At 46.0% G+C, this 22,589-nt stretch overlaps 1 long non-coding RNA gene across 1 annotated transcript; it reads left to right on the top strand.

The window, feature by feature from the left end:
- Positions 1-12,361: 12,361 nt before the first annotated feature.
- LOC142764746 (uncharacterized) lies at positions 12,362-14,904 on the top strand. Its single transcript, XR_012883856.1, has 3 exons — positions 12,362-12,444; positions 13,765-13,850; positions 14,215-14,904. It is a non-coding gene; the product is annotated as an uncharacterized LOC142764746 (long non-coding RNA).
- Positions 14,905-22,589: the final 7,685 nt, after the last annotated feature.

The following is a 22,589-nucleotide window of genomic DNA, read 5'->3' as shown; positions in this document are numbered from 1 at the left end:
GAGAGCAGCTTAACAATCTGGATTAAGTAATTGTTTCCCTTTAGCGTCCTTTCAGGGAAGCAAGAATTTTAATTTAATACTAGCTCAGAGTTTCCGATCTTTTCCTCACTACTTAATAGTGCACAGAAATTGCAAAGTAAGTCATGTCTCGAAATTAGGACACTGTGCCTCAAAAACTTAGTCCCGAAGATGCATAATCTACAGTCAGGAAGCTTAACACGAACGCTCCGCTGCATGACCTGGACAGGCTCAGCTGCCGCCAGCCGCGACGTGGCGGGCGTTGTTGCCGAGATAATATCTATGCTTGAATACAATGTCGGTATGCATGGTTAAATATATGAAGTACAAAACCCAAAGCTGCGTGTCGCGGGCGTCAATCGAACTGTTTCAGGGTACGCTGCGGAGCACTCAAGTTAATGCTTGTTGACAACTGGACTTGCAGTTCAACGAGTTGGCGCGCACACTTACGAGATGTGAAGCTGCTATTGAAGGCCGCTGATTTCGCTTGAAGAGTTGAACTGACAGCACTGAAATTTCCTCGAGAGTGATTGAACTCCGGGTCTGGGACGGGCATGAACCCACGCTGGAACATGGCAGCCGCCTGGCCCGCGGGAACTGAAACGTGAGATAGGATGAAAAACTCGTTAAAAGGGGAAGTGGGAAAACATGGTCGATGCTTACCACGTCTCCAGTCCCAACCGTAAGACCCACGGGTGATCCGGGCAAGATCTTCTCCAAGGTCAGGATAACTGAAGACCAGGCTTGAAGACGGAAACCAGAGGGTGCAAGCATGACCACAGGAATGGCACAAGCCGTGGAAGAACGTGAACTGCATCACAGTAACCGTCTGTTAGAAGAGTAGACCCGAAAACGAAGAAATGCAAAACTCATTAGTGCTTCCACCGTGACAGGGACAATGGACACTGGGCTGCTAATACAAAATGTCGATGTGGGTTAACGCGAGAACTATTGAGCATGTAGATGAGGGAACTCCGAATGCTGCTTTGCATTCCGAAAGTCACGTTTCGTACCAGAATATAGGGGGCAGAAAACTTGTGGCCGGTGGCGCAAGTGCATTTAGAGCGGGCTCTCCTGCTGTCGAATTCGAAAGGGGACATTGACAGACTCTACCTAGTGTTAGCTTATACTTGCCTGGTGTCCGCTTAATTTCCCCCTCACCACACGACTCTTGAGGTGCCAGTAGCCGCTGCAAAACTTAGTATAGTGGGCGTTTACGACTAGTGCTAACTGAGTAATACCCACTAAATGACAAGCATCTGGAAGGCAAAACCAACCGAGCGCTGGCTTTTGCTGGCCTCTCCAAGAGGTCCTGTGCGCGGCAAGTCTATTACGTTTGTGTGTTTTGTTTGTCCCTTTCGCTACGTCTTACCCGGCCAGTCCCCATTCGGTTTCGTCGCGGAGAACCACCGTGGAAACAACCGTGCCTCGTGCCTATGTTGTGTTACATAATGGTGCCCAGCACAATGGTGCGAGAACAATGCGAGGGTCGAATCGTCGAAACATGCCATACTCTTTAACACTTATCTCACCACACCTTACTCATTTTACGCGACCGATTAATGAAGCTCGTACCAATGAGACGTTTTTAGTGCTCTGCTCGTACCCAGAAAGGTGGCCAGACCCTTGTCCATCACCTCTTGTTAGCAGCTTGTGGCCTAGGCACACCGTGTTTGTAGAGCTGCAATGACACCCGAACCATTGATTACTTTTATTTCAAAATGGTATAATTTTACGTGCCGCGATACGATTAAAAAGCACACCGCGTGTGGTGGAGGACTGTATTTCATTTCAACTACCAAAACAAGCGTGAACGTGCACTGATATTTAGGCAGAGTACTCACGGACGGAAACGAGAATTTTCAGCGCTATAGTAAACGTCATTTCGTTCCCAGCATCAACATAGATAATTTTTAGGAACACTTTACTGCCAGCATCATCCCAAGCAGGCATATTTGCTGCGACACGATGCGGACTGAGGAAGCAATCGCTCATAGTATCCGTCATACTCACAAACACAGCGCTTCAGTCCATGACTGTACACTGCGGCGGCGTGTATGCATCAAAGTGCAGCATCCGCAGCTGGGAATCAAACTTGTGTCCTCGAGCTTGGAAGCACGATGCGTTAGCTGCGAAGCCGCCATAGTGGCATACTATAGAGATACATTACCTGCATGCAATATTCTAAATGTAGGACTTACACATTCGAGCGGCACGGTACGGCAGGCAGCACGCTCCAGGCGGGGGCCGGACGCCAAATGAACGGCAGCGATAGTTGACGAGCTGAAAAGACACGGCAATCATTACTCTCGACAGAAAGGCGGAAATGATTTGCGACTTACGCGAGCCGGTTTAGGAGACCTTGAGGCGTGAATGTTAAGCAAGGCGTGGAGTTCTTCACTCTTCGCATTCGCCTGAGCGGATGAGATGAAGAAGCCCGAATCTTGCAACCTGAAAAAAAAGGGGGGGGCGACTTGTTGGAAGATCGAAGCGCACACAGAAGTCAGAATAAAAGTGGCGTCGTTGTGTTAAAAGGTCAGAACACGAAAGGCCACAGGTCATACGCATTGTTGCGAAGCGTGCCTCCGACGACGTTACGAAGGGCGCTACGAATCTCACCGCTGCAACCACTGTTTCGAAAGACGGCGACGCCCACACGGTTCCGAAGGCGCCACTGCTTCGAACTCTGCCAGAAAGGTCACCAGCCGTTTGGTAGCGTAGGTTTTTCAGCTCGCGACTGCTTCTGCGCAGAGCTGATAGACGAGCGGACGAGACGACGGTGAATTAAACAAGGTTTATGTACAGCATATATACAGAGGCGTTACAAATTCGGCACTGGGGCCGACAGCTTAGAGACCCGAAGAGCCGAGCTCTTCTTTCTAACACATAGGTCTGCTCTCAAATGGGTCTGCTCTCAAATGGGTCTGCTAACACATAGCTCAACTCTCTATCACATAGCTCTCTTCTCTGACACACAGCTCAACTCTCTATCATATAGCTCTCTTCTTTGACACACATGTCTGCTCTCAAATAGGTCTGCTGCTCGCGACGCGCCGCAGGGCTTCTTTTATATGCACCGGGTGGATTCTTTGAATAACCAAATGTCCAACCAGAAGCACCGCTGGTCGTGAGGTCAGAATCCTCCAATGGAGTCGCCGCTGGGCCGCGTCATCAAATCTAAAGCCGCTGCGTTGCACGTGGCTGCACCCAAGGACGAGTGACGTCGCCGCACATTGCATCAGACTCGCCAGACAGGAAGGCGCCGACTCGCTGGCTGAGGTGACTCACTGCACATGCGCGGCAGAAAGGCGCCGTCGCGTGATGACGCCGTTGAGTTGTTCATCGCGTCAGACGGGCTCGCGTGCTGGCCTTGACACACATTTTCTTTTTCCGAAGCATGGACGTTCGCTGCGGACTCGCAGGCATAACAGCACCCCCGCCGCCAGACAATGCGCCGGAAAGACGAGCTGCTTCCACGTGGCTCGGATGTCAGGCGCGCTCGTTCGCCAGGTCCCTCCAGGTTCGCCTCCAGGGCCATGTAGAGAATGCAGCTCCAGACTCTCTTCCGGGAGCACATCGCATTCTTGAAGACGGATCCCAGCTCCACTAACTTGTCGCCACAACTTGTCGACCAGCTTCGCTCGTCTCTTCTGACGATCCTTGGTTTCAGCACTTGTCGATGGTTCCGCAACTTGTAAAGAACGGTTCGACAACAGACAACACACGACACAAGCAAGTGCCCTCGGTCACCCGACAAAACACCAGACAAAGTATAGTACAACATATACCTAGCTACGTGTCTATCGAAATTTCGTTCCCTCTACATCAAGAGGCACATGTGGGACACAAGACTCTTAAAATGACAACTCATATTTTTACACGTACAACAACGTAGCTAAATAGAATACAACCTAAAGTTGGCTCGCGCTCAGCTAAGGTCGTGATGAGGCCAAAATTTTGCCCCGAATCGCCAGCGAAAAACCGAAAGGTGGAGAAGGTACTAACTAAACGCACGGCTCAATGCGTCTGCATTAGCATTTAGCTTTCCTTTTTTTAGTGAACGTGAAAGTTGTGCTGTTGGATTATCGTGCGCCACCTCAGTAACCGGCCACTTTAAGGTGACGATGCCTATGTGGTACTAAGGTCTGCCCGTACTTGCGACGTTGCACATCTGTGTAACTACAATATGGGAGTGCAGATTTCTCATAAAAAGAAACATTCCTTCTCAGGTCCTTGTTCTAGACTTCACTTAACCTAGGCTCTAGGTTCAACTGCTCCAAGATTACCTCCGATCCCCTTTCGATTATATCACCAGAACTAAAAATTTCTGCTCCCTCTTCCTCTGAAACATTCAACAGCAGATTTACGACCACTTGACGTTGAACGTATGGTTTCATCAAGTTACTGTGGAAAATTTTGTTCAGCCGCCTTCCTAATTTCACTTCATAATGGGTATCGAAAGCTTCATGGGTGCCTTCCACTTGTCCGTGGATTTCCCCGCTCTCTGACAAGTGTCGCATGAGCGTAAAAGTCTTCGATATCCTTCCAGAATTTCGGCCAATAAAACTCAAGGGAAACTCAGCCTTGGTCTTTTTTATGCCGAGATGCCCTGCCCATGCGTTTTCATGCGCCAGTTCCAATAGTTGGTGACGATACTTTTGTGGCACCAAGAGCTGCTCATACTTGCGACCTTGCGCATTTGTGTAGCTCCGATACAGGAGCCCTGCTTTCTCAAAAAAAGAAACATTCTTTTTCTTTTTTCCCAAGTTTACGCTTTCCATTGGCGCTTTAATTGAGAGGTCCTCACGCTGCTCTCGAATGAGCGTTTCACGATCAACCCTCGACAGCTCGCTGCCACTTTCCGCTACAGGCGAGAGCGTTGCAGCCCTCTCGCTCTGATTCAGTGGCGCCATGTCGTCTCCCCCTGCTAAGGAAACCGCGCCGGTCGCTTCGGCGACGGGCCGCTCGAGTGACTGCTCACATGACTCACACAGAAAATTTCCTCTCTGAGGTTCCGTCGACCCGCCGACAAGGTCACTTGAGAGTTCACCGCATTGAACAAGATCAAGCTCCCGCGAAAGCTTCCGCGCTTGCGATCGCGTGAGGGCCATGTACGCTAAGTTGGGGAAGAACGATTTACCCTGCTCTTTGAGAAAGTGCTCTGAATTGTTAGAGAAAAGATAAGGAAAACGATCGGGAAGCACGGCAGACACAGCCGCTTCGGTGTGAAGCTTACCGAACGGACCTTCAATGACAACCGTAGCGATTGGTAAGCAAGCACTCTGCTCTTCGGCGACTTGCCTGATCTACGCGCATTCTCCTGTAAAGTCATCCGGAGACACCAATGAAGGATGGACAACATCCATGGTTGCCGCTGAGTCACAAAGTGCTCGACACGTTTTCCCATTCAAACTAATTTCCTGGAGATATGGCTCTAACAACCACATGTTCTTTTCCGATTCTCGGATTGTTGCAAAAGCAAACTTTTGCTAACAGTTTATCGCGATGTGCCCTTCCTTTTTGCAGTTGTAGCAGACTCGCGGCTTCCGTTTGTTTTTCCATTCTAGAATAGTTGCAAACTTTTGCTGACAGTTTATCGCGACGTGCCCTTCCTTTCTGCAGTTGTAGCAGATTCGCGGCTTCTGTTTGTTTTCGGATTCTCAGATAGTTGCAAAGTGTTGCTTACAGTATATCGCGATGTGCCTTTCTTTTTTGCAGTTGTAGCAAATTCGCGGCTTCCGTTGATCAGGTTTCTTTGAAAAGCCCTCTTTCCTTTCATCCTTTTTAACGCGCACTGCCCTGCTACGCAACTTTCGGCGAGTATAATACTCCTCAGCTAACTCTGCTGCCTTGTTTAGCTGTACTTCACCAAGTTTGTCTAGCAGCCAAAGCTTGACATCCTCCTCGGTGCAGCGGTAGAATTGCTCCAATGCAATGCATTCTACCACTTTATCGCGGTCGTCATAAACACCTTCGCCCCTGAGCCATTCAATTAAATCGGCTTTAAGACGAAACGCGAAGTCAACGTGTGACTTATTCCCCTTTTTAGCATACCGGAACCTCTGCCTGAAAGCCTCGGGTGACAACTTATAACGTCTCAAGAGCACTTCCTTAACCTCGTCATAGCTCTCAAACGCTTCCCTCGACAAGCAAGTTATCGCGTCGGACACTTCGCCGGGAAGAAGAGCTAACGGGTTCTGCGCCCAAAGAGGCCGCTCCAAAGCATTTCGCTCACAGACGTGTTCGAAATTGACGAGATACTTCACCATGTCCTCGCCTACTACGAACGGTGGCAATTGGTCCCGAATTCTATAACCGCTGACCTGAATCGTCGGAGAAGCTACGCTAGGCGCCTGCGAACACTGTAGGATTGCCAATTCTATTCGTTTCAACTCGAGGTGCTCCTGTCTCTCGGCCTCCTCGCGGCGTTCTCGCCTTTCAGCTTCTTCACGAACTTCTCGCCTTTCAGCTTGTTCACGTTCGCGAGCTTCTAGTTCTCGCCTTTCAGCCTCCTCGCGGCGTGCTTTGATATCCTCCCAGGCCTCATCGACTTCCTCAGCCGAAACTCCTTCATTCCTCATGATCTCAAGGATCGCTTGCTTTCGTTTCGCATGGCCCAAAGTAATGCCGAGTTCCTCACAAATTTCGATGAGTTCCTTCACTTTAATGATCTCCATCGTTCACACTAGCCTCGTGTTGTTTGCCCCTGTTAAGAATTTACTTGCCGTACCCACTATAAGTCAACTAGCAAGACACGCAAGCAACTTTTAACACTCCCGTGTTTACCCCTTCCACTTTAACTTTGGTTTCAAAGCACTTCGACTTTGCTTGAAACGATCAAAGCTCACTCTATTGCTTCACACAGCCTTTCTCTAAACTACTATAACCTGAGCTAGAGTAGTCTGGTGAACTGAGGGGAAAACATCAGGCACTCGCCGCATCGATGTCGCTCACGCCGGCCGATCCCGCAGCTGCCAACCACTGTTGCGAAGTGCGCCTCCGACGACTTAACGAAGGGCGCCACGAATCTCACCGCTGCAACCACTGTTTCGAAAGACGGCGACGCCAACACGGTCCCAAAGGCGCCACTGCTTCGAACTCCGCCGGAAAGGTCACCAGCCGTTTGGTAGCGTAGGTTTCTCAGCTCGCGACTGCTTCTGCGCAGAGCTGATAGATGAGAGGACGAGACGACGGTGAATTAAACAAGGTTTATGTACAGCATATATACAGAGGCGTTACGAATTCGGCACTGGGGCCGACAGCTTAGAGACCCGAAAAGCCGAGCTCTCCTAACACATAGGTCTGCTCTCAAATGGGTCTGCTGACACATGAATCAACTCTCTATCACATAGCTCTCTTCTCTGACACACATGCCTGCTCTCAAATAGGCCTGCTGCTCGCGACGCGCCGCAGGGCTTCTTTTATATGCACCAGGTGGATTCTTTGAATAACCAAATGTCCAACCAGAAGCGCCGCTGGTCGTGAGGTCAGAATCCTGTAATGGAGTCGCCGCTGGGCCGCGTCATCGAATCTGAAGCCGCTGCGTTGCACGTGGCTGCACCCAAGGACGAGTGACGTCGCCGCGCATTGCGTCAGACTCGCCAGACAGGAAGGCGCCGACTCGCTGGCTGAGGTGACTCACTGCACATGCGCGGCAGAAAGGCGCCGTCGCGTGATGACGCCGTTGAGTTGTTCATCGCGTCAGACGGGCTCGCGTGCTGGCCTTGACACAGATTTCCTTTTTCCGAAGCATGGACGTTCGCTGCGGACTCGCAGGCAATTACAGGCCCATCTCTCTTACCCCTCATTCCTGCAAGCTATTAGAGCATATTATATAAAAACATATTATTGCATTTCTCGAATTTAACAATTTGTTGTCTAGCTTCAAACATGGATTCAGACGAAGTTATAGTACTGTTACGCAGCTAACCGAACTCGTGCACGACATTTCTAGTAATATGGACATTGGTAATCAGGTTGACGCACTATTCATCGACTTTTCGAAAGCGTTCGACACTGTACTTCACTCTAAATTACTATGCAAATTAAATGCCATATTAAACAACCCGCAACTAGTTACCTGGATTTCTAATTTTCTTTCTGAGCGCTCGCAATACGTTTGTTATAACTCAACTGACTCCGACATTGTTAGTGTTAATTCAGGCGTTCCACAAGGTTCTGTACTTGGCCCGTTACTGTTTCTACTGTACATAAACGATTTGCCTAATAATGTCACCTGTAAAATTCGTCTGTACGCGGATGATTGTGTTTTGTATGAACCCATTGACTCTCCTGAAGCCCATTATCGTCTAAATGACTCATTTACTAAATTTTGTGAATGGTGTGCAACATGGCAAAAGAGTATAAATTTTAACAAATCTGTGCTTATGTCTTTCACGAATAGTAAGTCCCCTTCCTGCTTCACGTACTCGTTTAACAGATCCACCTTAAAAAAAGTAACAGAATACAAATATCTTGGTGTTGTTCTTTCTAGCAATTTATCTTGGTCTCAGCATATTAACTCTATCTGCACAAAATCTTTAAAAAAGTTAGGTTATTTATGACGAACACTGTCCCAATCCCCCAAAAGCACTAAATTACTAATGTATAAAACTTTGACTCGCCCTATACTTGACTACGCATGCCCCGTATGGAATCCACACAAGCAGGGTGAAATCAATAGAATTAAGGCCATTCAAAAAAAAGCTATCAGATTTATTTGTAACCGCTATGATCGCTACTTTTCACCTTCCCTTGCCCTGTCTTCTCTTGAACTAACCACATTACGCATGCGCCGTCTAAAGGATTCTATGAAACTGCTTTACTGTTTTATTAACTCGGTATATCGCATGTCCCACAATACCTACATCTCATTTGCCTCGCCGTCCACAACTAGAAGTAATCACCACCTTAATATCAAGCCTTACCATTGTCGTACTAACACATTCAAATTTAGTTTTTTTTTCCTTTCACTGCCGAAATGTGGAATCAACTGTCCGGTGATATTCGCTCCCTTCCGCTGGAAAATTTTTCACTTGCCCTTGCTGATTTGCGTTAAGTGTTCTTTTGTTTTATTGCTCTGTTGATCTGTTTGTTTGTTATTTTTATTTTTATTTTCATTCTGTAAATGCTCACTCCTGCCATAGCCCCAAATTGGGGGCTGCAGTATGTATAAATAAATAAATAAATAAATAAATAAATAACAGCATGCCCAACCGTATCTCACGTCCCATCTTTCAAGCACTATAGGGTCATTCGTAGCATAGATTTAACTAGCCACCAAAAATGTCTTCCTTAAGAATGGTAGGCGCTCACCCTAAATGCTGCTTCAGAGATGTTGGATCACGTCAAAGACAGGCCATGCGTGCCTAGGTGAGACAATAAATGAGGGCAAATAACATCGCAGTGACGCAAAAGCTGGAAGGACAGGGACTTGTGAAACTGACGATCGCTAGGCAGTAGTCATTTTAGTAGTAGTACTGTATCACTAATAAAATGTATTTGTCATCAATGGAAGGGTAGATGGAAGTCGCGAGACAAAGAGGAACGCTTTTAAAGTTGAAATAAGCAGCTAGTAGAAAGACAGTGGAAAAAAAGAAAGGGGATAGATCGCTTGATCATTGATCAGATTACTCTCGTTTAACGCCCCGAAACGACGATATCACTACAGGTCTCGCAACGCCTGGGAGTTCGACATTGATTGATTTAATTAGATAAGTATATTTTACGATGTAGTGATTTCTTTTACACATACAAATGAACTCATTAAAAACAGGCGATGACAAGTGTAAAGTCGAGAAGAGAGCGAAAAAAACTAACCTGGGTCGACGAAGATGCTGTGCCGATTGAAGTAGACGCCGGTGTTCTTCGGCGAAAACCCCGCAGTGGGTATGCGCGATGGGCAATAGGTTGAATAAGAAAAAGACGCCGGTTCTCTGAAATGCGATGGGCTGACGAGAAAAAAAAAATGGGTCTTACAGCCACGACGGAAGAAGCTACCCGAGTTACCTGCCTAGTGTTCGCTCGACCTGTACGCGCGCGCTTCCGCCGTGGGAGAAGACCCCCGAAGAGCCTCGCCAGCCTGGTTAGTGGACTCGCCGAATTAGATGCCGTTGTTGAAGCTGGCAGTAAACTGCGACGCTTGCGGTGGTCCCCGACGAATCACCGTCCCTGAAACTCGTTGAGCGTGTGCTCCTCGTTGGCGGTTAGTGCACAGTAAAAATTTTTGCACCCAAAAGGGTGTAAAAAGGGTGCTTTCACGAGAAAGCACCCTTTGCAACACCCTTTAACACCCATAAATGGTCGATTGAAAAAAAAGCACCCCTTTGTTTGGGTGCTTGCCTCAATAGCACCCTAAAATAGGCTCTAAGGGTGCTTTTGTGCCTGAGAAGGGTGTAGGTGCCGATTCATCAGATGGAATATGCAGCATAAGAAGAAAACATAATTATAATATTTGGGATTTTACGTCTCAAAAACCTCGATATGATTATGAGGGTCGTCGTAGTGGAAAGCTGCAGAGATTTTCACCATTTGGTGTTCTTTATTGAGCGCTCATATCGCACAGTGCAAAGGTTCTACCTTTTCGCCTCCGCTTTAATTCGTCTGCCACGGCCGGCATCGAACCCGCGACCTTCGGATTGGCGGCCGAGCAGTGCAGCTACTGCACGAATATGTGGACCTTGCGTTAAATGACGGCCTAATTGACTTAGAATGTGTGAAGGTGCTCTCCGAATACAGCAGAATGCCAGCAGAAGCAAATCGCGTTTCATCTATAATGGCAATTAACTGCAATTCACGTTACGAAAGCTCACCTTAGCGTTGGTTATAAGCTACACGTTTGCTGTGGATTATATACAGGAACATAATGCTCGCCCGAGTATGGGTGTGTGTGCGTGAGCCTGCACATGTGTTCGCGTGTAAGTGCGATTGTGTGTACACCCGTGCATGTGTGCGTGCGCGTGTATGTGCGAGTCCGTGCTTGTGTTAAGCGTGCCTGTGCACATGTGTACGCCCATGCATGCGTGCGTTTACGGTCGCGTGTGTGTGTGGCCGTATGTGTGTATACGTGTATGTGTGTGCGCCTGTGAATAAGTATGCGTGTGTATCAGCCCGTGCGCCCTCGAATTTCGTGTGTGTGTGTGTGTGCCGGGGGGGGGGGAGGCACTGCTTCTTATTGTTTAAGGTCCCACACATGTTCAGACTGGGAGTCTATATGGGAGGTGGCTTAAGGAATGGCGGTGGTCAACGTACTGTACACGGACTATTCAGTACATGGAAAACAGCTGCACATTTTCGTACCTGATCGTTGCTTACGAACTTGCTGTGGTAGCTGATTAGGTACGCTGAGGTGCTTCTACGCTCGAAAACGGGGGTTATGAACAATTCCCACGGAAAGCTGTCACTGCACTTATGCAAAACCATCGTTTATATTAACAACGTTTAACAAGAACGTGCCCTGCCTTTGCTACAGGTGCTTAGCTAGCTCATTGGGCAACCATATGGAATTATGTGCTCATCATGTGGTCAGCAAAAAGTTTGTTATAACAACCTCGGCACGTTTCGTGGTGCGTGACAAGCCTTCTAAACATCCGCGACTGTGGATTAATTTGTTCCAGCTTCGACTACGCATTCAGTGTTTGCGGCACCATACGCAGAAGTGCCAGACACAGACAATGCAAAAAGAAATTCTTCTGGAAAAAGGTGTAGCGATGCTCTCCCGCTAATGCCACCGAGGACGAAATAATTATTGTTTCTGGCCCATTCCATGGTGCACTTTGTTTTCCGCAAGTTTTGCTTCACTATTTTTCGCCCACTGCAATCGCATTCCGTCAAAATACTCAAAGAACCCGAGGCTGGGAAATAACCTGCGTCGCTGTGCGACTGGCTGGAAGGAGAGTTGCCGTTTACAAGGAGTCATTCCGCACCGAACGGCCGTCCGCCGTATGCGCCATAGCGTTTGCCTTTCGGCGCCGTCCTGGCGGGTTTCAAGCTCCTCCCCCCCCCCCCCCCCGCTCACCCCGGCCAGCGTTGCTGCCACAACGGCGGTGTAGATAAGCGAATAGTTGCGTCACCAAACACCTGCGTCGACAGCTGCGGCGCCGCCGCGGCGCTTTCGCCGCCGCCAGTGCCTCCTCCTTTTCTCTCTCAACGTCGCTCTCTCTGTCTCATCGTCTTTCAAATGCGTTGCGTTGGTCTGGGGCGCTTTCGCCGCCGCCGGTGCCTCCTCCTTTTCTCTCTCAACGTCGCTCTCTCTGTCTCATCGTCTTTCAAATGCGTTGCGTTGGTCTGGGGTCTTGGCCGCTGTGTGTGTTCTAGCGAACAGGCGCATATTCAATGGTGGTCACGCGTGACACCGTGTTCGAAGTGACGCTCGGATTAAGGAATATTCATGGAGTGGCGGACACGGACAACGTGGGCCTGTTAACGGTGAGTGTACTGTTTTCGTAGGTAGTAATCATACAGCGCTAGCTGGGCGCCTGCAGCAGCTCTGCCGAAGTAGGCTTCCAGCCATTTACAACAGCATGCGTTCGCGGGCCTGTTGCAGATGCCCGATTAAACGTGTGACTTAACAAGTTCACACTGCTATGCGCGATGTTGTGTAAGTGCCTGCATCACTCATACAGTGAGTGATGTTATCACTTAACAAGGGCAGGATTAGTAGCTAATCGCACATTGTCTCTACACTGCACAAAGTGATTGATATTGTTTTAAGATGTGCTTTGGGCTACATCGTAATAACATTTCTATTAATACTCAAATGTGCAACGTGCTTCTGTAAGTGTAAGCGTAAAAAAAGAAAGAAAAAGCAAAAATTATGTATAGAGGCGCACTGTACGAAATGGCTTTTTTTTTTTGCTTAAAGACGGTATAGTTGGAGGTGCTGATATGCCGCGATGCTCCTAGCACGTGCGCATCGGTCTTTTAAGCTATTTAGGACAAGTGCCATCAGCAACAGGGAAAGATCTAGCAGACTTCCAAAGGCGCGTTGTTGTGGCCATCGCCGTGCGTTGTTTTCCATCGTTTCTGTTTGCTGTTTTCGTGCTTCGCTTTCATCTGCGATAATGTTCGGCGTTATAACAGAATCGAGAGAGTATACGTGACTGTTGGAGCTATGTGCGGTAGCTCTAGCATAAGCCATGGCTGCTGCAACGTAGTCGGCGTCCGCGCGCGTTGGTGTCGTTCGAGCGCTCTTACTTGCGTGATTGTGTTTAACTGAGTATTTAGGCACGGGTTACGTTTGTAAATCCCGTAGTCAATAATCGCTAATAGCGTGCCCCTGATTGCCATCAGAGGATGGGCTTGGTTGTCGAAATATGCCAGACGCTTTTTCTGAAAGCAAGCTTTGAATTTTTTTTAAAAAGAAGTACTTTCATACGTGCAAGGCAGTGCCTATTGCAGGCCCGCAACTCTTTAAAAACTGGACGAGCTATCACATCTTTTATCAAATTACAATGAATTAAGATGATTGAATTATAGATGACGAATTTCTGTGCTAGATTAGGTGCACAAAACACATGTTCGCAGCTCTACGTCCAGAAAGCAGGCAAATAGGAAGCACAGCGTCAAATTTGGATTAGATTCCATTGACGGAGCGTCTTGTGAGGGTAGAAAGAACGAGAAAATTGTTCATTTTTGATGCCCTTATAGAGGCAGTCAGAATTGCACTGATTGGTGACTTGTAACAATTCCTCAGATTGTTAGAGGCGTGATTAAAGTCAGTAAATCTTTTACTTTTTTTTTTTGCAGACCTCTTCGCTAGTGCCACGCCCAAGATCATTTGTTCTCATGTAAAAGAGAAAGCAGAGATGTCTTCACTGTTTGTACATGAAGAGGTAAGTTTCTTGTGCATTTTGATTAATGTTACATGTTCTGAACGTTGTACTTTAGGAATTGTTTTTCACACTGGCTCACTACTCTAGAAGGAATTTGATTCTTAGGTGAGTTCAGGCTTTCGTAAGTGCCATTTTTGAGCTGTAGTCTTACACTTCACCTCATTTCGGGAATTTGCTGTATGCTGGAAAACTCTTATTTTTATCATACGAAATTATTGGAATGTATGGGTTGTATGCTTCGAGTTCAGTGTAATTTCAATTACACGCCATTTCGAAGGATACACACTACACATTCTTTATATATGGTGCGGCCAGAACAGCACGAACATCCTTTTATGAGAAGTCATATTTGCTCTAATTACAGGATGGGAGGGTGCCCCTGACGTCCTGCGTAGTCTACCCCCCGGCCCCAGCCTAGAGCAAGCCTACTTCCTGAACCTCCACATGGATAACCGAAAAATCTTCCGTGTCAGTAATGACGAAGAAGGAGTGACAGCACTGATGAGTTGATTTTTTTTTATTTTCAACATTGTCTACGGCCGCAAGGCCTTTAACATCCACCGTGATTGAGCGGCTTTTTCTCGGCGTGAGTTTGGAGTTTATCAAAGAAGTTGTTCAGGCAGTACGACGCTGAAAATTTTAGTGTCACAATGCCTGAACAACTTTTTCTAGTGTGGTCATTGTAGATGAACAAACATTGTTATTTGTGTAAGGTATTTTGCTTAAATATAGCTGGACCATTCCATGCCAAACGTCTCAGCCGCTTTGGCGACCATCTGAATTGTATTTGAAAAAAAAAAAGTGCTGACTCACTGCACTGAAAACAGTGAACTGCTAGAATATTTCAGCGAGAAAAAAGTTTTGTTTATGTGGCTGGCTTATAACTTCCTGGCATAATGCCGTCTGTGTGCTGTTTGTGGAAAATTTCGTTTTAAAACTACCGCTTATTTTTTCTAAAGCAAATTCGGTCTACCTGTTAAGTAAATGTGCTTCTGTAAGGTATTTGAAGCTCAATAATAATAGTGCAATTTTTTTGCCACATTCGCTTCCAAGAATAAAGCCAAATGTGTTATGTTTACATTTTTTATTGCAATATTGCACTTTGTATGAATATCTGAGCAGTGAATACTTACTCCACAGGAGGTATATTATGAGTAAAAATATCTTTAGACTTCTCAAGCTCTTGAAATATACGAGAAAATATCACGAATTTCACAAAATTGTGATTTTTGTCCGTATTGAGATGCAATTTGCTCCATGTTGTGATACAATGAAAACTCATCATTATACCTAAATTGTAAGAAAATGAAATTTTTTCTGTAATAAAAATCGTATCGCAAAAAGGACAGGAAAGGGCGCTGTCAACTGAATTTTATTGAAGGTGCTACGAGCGTTTTTATACTGAGCACAGGACCAGGGCTCATCTGAAACAACACATGTGTGACCATGACAAAATAATTTTAACCGAGAAAAGAATACTCTTTTTCGGAAAAGATTAGTGAAGGTGTACTGATGAATTGATCCTTGGCCTTCCTGATAAAGGGTTCTAAAATCTCTCATTTTTCTGCTTGCTTTTTTTTTCAAAAACCGTGTTTTATGAAACCTAGGACTACACTTACATTCTTTACGGTGCCCGGCCATGAGACTACTATAGCCCTTCTTAACATTTAAAGCATGCTGTCTTGCTTGATCATTGAAGCATTGCCCAGTTTGTCCTATGTTTACTTTTCCACGTGCTAGCGGTATCTCATACACATTAGATTGGCATTCAGTAAACCTATTTTAGCGATGAATGGTGCAAGATTGACTATTCCTGTTGGTGTAAGTACATGCACTTTTGAAAGCTTGCAAGGGGTAGAAAACAACAATGTCATATCTGCTGGCTCTGTTCCTAAAATTGTGAGACACCTTATGTACGTAGTACCGTGTGACATGCAAAGGTGATTGGTCATTCTCTTTTTCTTTTGGTCCTGTTTCCTTTAACTTTAGTTTCTGCAGGAGGGTTTTGCAAACAAGTGTGATGATGCTGTTGGGGTATTGGCTGGTGCTATCAGCCCAGGAGTGCTAAGAGTGTTCTACCTTTTCATAGTGGGCATTCAAAATTAGTAGAAAGAGGAATTGATACCACATGTACTCAGGCCACCCTTCAGAAGTCATGTTAGCACAAGGGTGAGGTCAGGTTTAAAAACCAGATTAAAAGACTAAAAGATGCTGCTGGGTATCCCAACAGAATCATCACACCCGTTTGCAAAACCCTCCTGCAGAAAGTAAAGTTAAGGAAGACAGGACCAACAAAAAACAATGACCAAAACCTTTGCATGTTATACCACATCATGTGTCTCACAATTAAAAAAATAGCCAGCAGATATGATATTAGCGTGTTGTTTTCCACCCCTTGGAAGCTTTCAAAAGTGTGTGTACTAAACAGCAACAGGAATAGTCAATCTTGCCCCATTCGTCACGAGAATAGGTTTACTTAATGCCAATTTAACATTTGTAGAAGTATTTTTTATCAGGTAAACCAATGATCAGTGCATCACTACACGTTCACTTATCCTTTCCGAGAGGGAGTATTCTTTTCACAGTTAAGATTATTCTTTAGTGCTCACACGTGTCGTCGCGCATGAACACTGTTCTTGTACTCCGTATAAAAGCGCTCGTAGCACATTCATTAAATTCAGTTGACAGTCGGTGCTCGTTCCTGTCCTTTCTGTCTCTTCGTAAAGTTGTCGCGCTGTGACTAGCACACAACCACGATGAACCAACTCTCCCAAATTAAGCTCTTGTTACGTAACACGTAGACCAAGTTTCGTATAAAAAGAAGGAGCGGTGCTTTTAAAATAAACTTTTTCACATACAACACCTAGACGGCATTCCAGGAAGTTCAGAGGGCAGCCACGTGACCAAATATTTTTCCTCTCCTAAATATTCCAGAAGTTCACTATTTTCAATGCAGCACGAGTTTTTCGAATACATTTGAGATGGTTGCCAAAATGGCTGGGACATTTGGCATAAAGTGACCCAGCTGTGTCATTAGCCATAATTATGCATTACCCTTGTTTTTGTGTGTTTTGACTCAGTTTTGTGTTCGTTTTTAGCTTATTGTGTTTCTGATCATTGTATTGGTTTCTTAAGTATTCGCTAAAGTTATATGTGCGAAAACCCGTATATGTTCGCATGTACATCATTTCTCACAACCAATTGTTATACATCCAGGAATACAAAGCTTAATCCAATGTGATTGTATACATTTGAAAACACTATCCATATATATTTTTGTGTGCATCACTTCTTGGAAACAATTGTGTACATGAAGGCGTATATAGTGAAATCATGGTTATTGTATATATTTGAAAGAATCATAAGTATATATTTGCCTGTATTTCATTCCTATTAACCGATTGTGTACATGAAGGAGTATTAAACTGGAAACCACTGGGATTGTAGATACTTGAAAGAATTATAGGGATGTATTAGCGTATATTTCATTTGTAGTCTCTATGTACTTGAAGTAGTATACTAAACTGAAACCAGTGTAATTGTATGTTGCAAAGAATTGTCAATGAAGTGAAACTGAATAAATATAATAAACATTTGAGGTGTTGCATGTGTAGTGTACGTATACGTGAAAGTATATCTGGTGAAAAAGTTGTGTGGCAGAAGAAATGTTTATGTTTTATTTGCCTATTAAATAAACGCAATATGCAAGGGCAGCAAGGCTTCATTTTCTGTAACGCGCATTATGCATATACTGTGAATATATATAGATCCAGCACAAGTTCATACACGATAGTACGCGTTTATATTTTTGCCCAGATGCAATGAATGGAGCTCGACAGGTGGCGCACCATTGATAATCAGGACCACTTTCTTCAAGTAGTGTGTAATCAGTGCATGCTGATATCTATTAGTGTAGTCTAAAAGAATACTGGCACCCCTGCCATGGGCACTCAACACCCTTGTGCACCCTTCTCGCACCCTCCTCAGAGGGTGCTAAAAAAGTGATGGGCATCGAAGGCACCCTTTCTTAAGGGTGTTTTTGTAACACCCTACAGTTTTTTTACATGTACACCCTATTCTAAGGGTGCATGAAAAAGCACCCTTTTTGGAAGGTGCTGAATTAACACCCTTAGGGTGTCGTCCACGGGACAAGCTCATTTACACCCTTCTGGGTGTTAAAATTTTTACTGTGTGGCACCGGTTGCACCTGGCGCTTGCGGAACTGCAACGACATAACAGACAATGGTTGTACTTAATCAAGTTATTTGGCTGGGCTTTATGCTGGGATGGCAAATTCACTGGGCACGCTGTAGGAGATGAACTTTTCACCCTCTAAAGCGTGACGAAACAAAATATCTAGCTGCAAAAGCAGTCGCCGAATAACTGTCGATTAGTTGGGAAGTGGGCGGGCACATTAAACGCGAGGACTGGAGACCAGAACCCAAATGTACCTTTTGTCGCCCTGTTCCCTTGTGTTCCTATTTGCAAGACCACAGTTTGAGGATGTATTCCCACCAATGAAATCAACCGCCCATTGTACTAGATATTTAGATATCACAAAAAAACATTAAACGTTTAGTGAAGGTAGTGAAGTGTTGGCCGTGAAATTCAGTACCAGCTGTACAGTCACCTCAGTCTCACTTCAAGTCAAATTCACGCTTAGCAACGCTCATTTATAGTGGTAGTAATAAAGGTGCTTTTACTGCTACGATGGTATAGTTAGCAACACTAATGAAATGATCGCAGAAACATCTACATGCCTATGCGGTTTATATATGGCGTTTCCATTGCCATCTACCGTCCCATCAAAGGAACTCAAGGTCAAGTATTTAGCCAAAATAGTTCGCATGGCATTTGCTATATAGAGAGTGTTCCAGTTAAATCTAGCCACGATAGAAGTAAAAAGGTCATAAGAGATCGTATTAACCGCACATTAGCGGGAGTCGCACGTATGCGTTACAGCCACAATGTTTTGAATACTATAGCTGTGCCACAACTGGTAATTAAATACTTGTGCTTGCATTAACGTGTCAATTACGAAGATGTATGCCACCTCCGCTAACCTCAGAATCTAACCCTCATAGCAAGCTGAAGTTGTACCGGTTGTGTTCATTTAAAGACGACCGAAATTTCCTTAAGCATGAGATATCCTAAATGGCTTCGTCGTGCCGGCAAACCCACCACTCAAGAACTAGTACAGCCGACCGCTGCACGACTCAGTACCGAGGTAAACGATGGTTGCGGAATAAAACCTGCAGCTCACGCGACGATAAGCACGGGGTAGTAAGTCGGGAGCGGGGAGAGATAACTTATAAGCAGGAGGTCCTCTCGAGGCCCAGCGATCACCACTCGCCACACTCCATGAACAGGAACCCGTCGAACGTTAAAACAATGATATGCGTCAGATTATACTGAGTTAGCAGACGCCTACTTAGCCTCTAACACCAGCTAGGTTATTGTACAATACAACATGGTAAACTGAACAATGTAGCGACAAACTAATGTAGTCATGGTTTGATTCAACCTGGATGTGAAGCGCTCTGGCAGGGGCGTTAATTCGAGCGTGCGCCTGTTCAATGCTTCGTGGACTTTAAAAATACTCTCTAAAATTATCGCAAAGAATGCAAGCTTCCGAGGTTATTTGAGAGCTTCCAGAAGCTGGGATGTAAGCAACTGTAGCGATAATGAAAAAAAAATATCGATTAAAACAAAAATAACCCCGGTTATAGACCTACATGCTACCGCTAATGCCCCAATGATATGCCTTCTCTGAACGTAGTATTGAATAATCACTGTCAAATTTGGAGGAAACGTGTATGGTAATGCCGAAGGCTCCCCTCCTCCCCCCTCCCCCCACACACAAGACCTCAGAAAAGTGAAGTGATCTGGCAATGTGCTTACGCAAATTAATAAGCTAATCACCACGTTATACGGACACCCCAGCAATGCTCTAGAACGATTGCTGTAGACAGCTCTAGTGTTTGCAACTTGTTGCGCCTTGGTAAAAGTTGCACCAGAAACGTATGGCAGCGCCAATACAAAAGAAGTAGTTGAGAAAAAATGTGACGCACATTTAGAAACCCGTGTTCGATTACAAATGTTTTATGAAATGCAACGTTTGGCAGCGTCACAGAAACATTGGTTCAAGGAATGCCACCATAATGCAACTTTCTGAGCGTGACAGCGCATGTGCTTTACTTTTGGAGAGTTCGCGCGTTTATAGCGCGGGGTGTATCCCGAATACTCCTTCACACAAATTACAGAATACATGAAATTAACAGCAATGAAAATACAAGAAATACACAAATGAGCAGCAAGGCAGATCTGCAGGTGCAAGCCCATTCACTTAGTACGAAGACCAACAAAATGCAGTGTCATCTCTTGGAATACTTTACATAAACACGGTATATGCGCCGAATACACTACACAACGTCTTGTCACAGCAGAGACAAAAGTAATACTAGTATGACAGCAGAACGCCACGCGACCACTGAACAAAACTTACGCATAAAATCACTTTTAAAATGTAGTGAGCAGGCAATGCAAGTTGGCAATGGTGCGATATATTGGAACACGGTCACAGGCAAGCGCAAATAAAAGTTCATTTACTACATAACTCATTTTCAGACTGGAGGCTGCACGTGTCCAAAACGCTAAACACCCAACCACATGAACGCATTATAACGCCTCAGTACGCGACGTGTACGTTCGGCTACGCGTTTAAGGATAGGGTGCGCAGTTGCACGTTACGGACACACTTTCTAGGAAAGCGACACGACACCTCGTCTACAGGCCACGTAATGAGGCGACGTAACGTGCAGGTGTCGACTGTAACACGCGCCCACAATGAAAGGCAACCATGACCGCAGAGCCCATATGCACGTGCCAGTTTATATCATTAGCTACGTAGTAGGCTGCCGAGTCGCTACGGTGGGAGTTATTCAAAAACACCTTACACCCTTGAAAACGCCCGTATTAATCCTACGTTAAAAAAAACGATGGATGCTATTAACGGATAAGCTAGATTCTAGAAGCGATGTGGCCCTACATGTTAAACTACTGAGAGATACGAGAGACATGCTTACTCGATGCAAGGCCGGCAGCAGGTCCGCCAATAAAGAATCGTCGGAAGATTCTTGGCGATAACGTAAAGACCGTCGGTGAGAGCACGGAAGATACGCCGACGAGGCATGGGGCGTGCGAATGAGTCAGCACTCCTGGAACAAAAAATATTGTTAGCCTACGCGAGCGCGCAGAAAAAAAGGAAGTCTCACAGATAAAGCCAGGGCACGAGGCCATGGCTCTCCGGTCCAACGAAGGAAGTCGAAGCTATGAAAAAAGGGGGAAGCAATAAGGCAAATGGCACGCTCGAACAACGCAAAAAAAGGGAAAATCCTGCCAATTGAATTGGATAGTATCCTTTGGCAAGTTACGGAAAGAATGTACACGAATAGGGTTTAGTGCTACGATATCGCTCCATTTCAATCGATTTGATTGATATGTGGGGTTTAACGTCCCAAAACCAAAACTACCATATGATTATGAGAGACGCCGTGGCGGAGGGCTCCGAAAATGTTGACCACCTGGGGTTCTTTAGCGTGCACCCAAATCTGAGCACACGGGCCTACAACATTTCCGCCTCCATCGGAAATGCAGCCGCCGCAGCCGGGATTTGAATCCGCGACCTGCGGGTCAGCAGCCGAGTACCTTAGCCACTTCACCACCGCGGCGGGGCTATCGCTCTATTTCGTACTCTGGTATACTGGTCACCGAAAGACAGGTTCTCGTTGTCAATACGTAGCCTTAGAGTCAACAATGATTCCTGACAACTCCGTAATAGTTAAAGCTCTGCGATGTTTGCGTGTGTTAACTGGAATTATGACCGTTAAACGCAAAACAAGCAAAAAAGAATTGTACGCTTACACTGCACTGAATTCCCGTAACTTGTTAAAAGGCTATGACGAGCGTGTTTGAAGTTTTAGGGAAAAAAAGGAGGTTAACCAACCAATAGTCCACCCGCAGCACGTCCCGATGCGAAGCGTTGTGCAGCCGTCAGACGTTGCGGAAGTTCAGACATTGGAGCCCTCCAGGTGTGGGATTGGTTAGCCGGCGAGGCAAAGAAAAAATAAAACACCAGGATGCCAAAAAGCGGCCCGCGAAAACCACATTCCGAACCCGTACAAGAAGACTGCCTCGAAATGATGGCCTTGGAGACGCAACGCCTCTCCCTGAGGGGTATTTTTCCCGCGGACAACAGCTGACAAAGCTACCTGTCTTACCTGCCTGACTAACCACGAGCTCCGCCTGACACGCACATGTTGTCCACGGGTATACCCGAAGTGGGAGCACTGCCCAAAGAACCCATCTCGCTAAAGGTCCACGCAACTTATAAATTTCGGTTGAGCTAGAAAACTATAGCGAGCGGTGCTCGGTGGACACGCTCCCACAGCGCTCACCTTTTATTTTCCATGTGATGCCTACGAAGAAGCTCTCGGTGGTCCTCGGTGAATTGCCAGGCCACGCAGGTCGTTGTCCGAAGTGCCGTAAGTCCAGATGAAGTCCACGCGGAAAAAAAAAGTTCAAGGACAACGCGACTCGCACGTACTACTACACGCCCCGTGCCTGAATATCGTGGCAAGCCATTGCATATGGCGCCCAATCGCGCAACGCGACTGGCAGCGATAATACATAATGGAGGTCGGCCGCCCGCCCGTGGCTTTTAGGAGCGAAGCTCCTTAA

Source organism: Rhipicephalus microplus, chromosome 6, assembly GCF_043290135.1.
Source record: "Rhipicephalus microplus isolate Deutch F79 chromosome 6, USDA_Rmic, whole genome shotgun sequence".
In the NCBI taxonomy this organism is placed as follows: Eukaryota; Metazoa; Arthropoda; class Arachnida; order Ixodida; family Ixodidae; genus Rhipicephalus; species Rhipicephalus microplus.
This window is presented reverse-complemented; position numbering and strand designations above follow the sequence as displayed.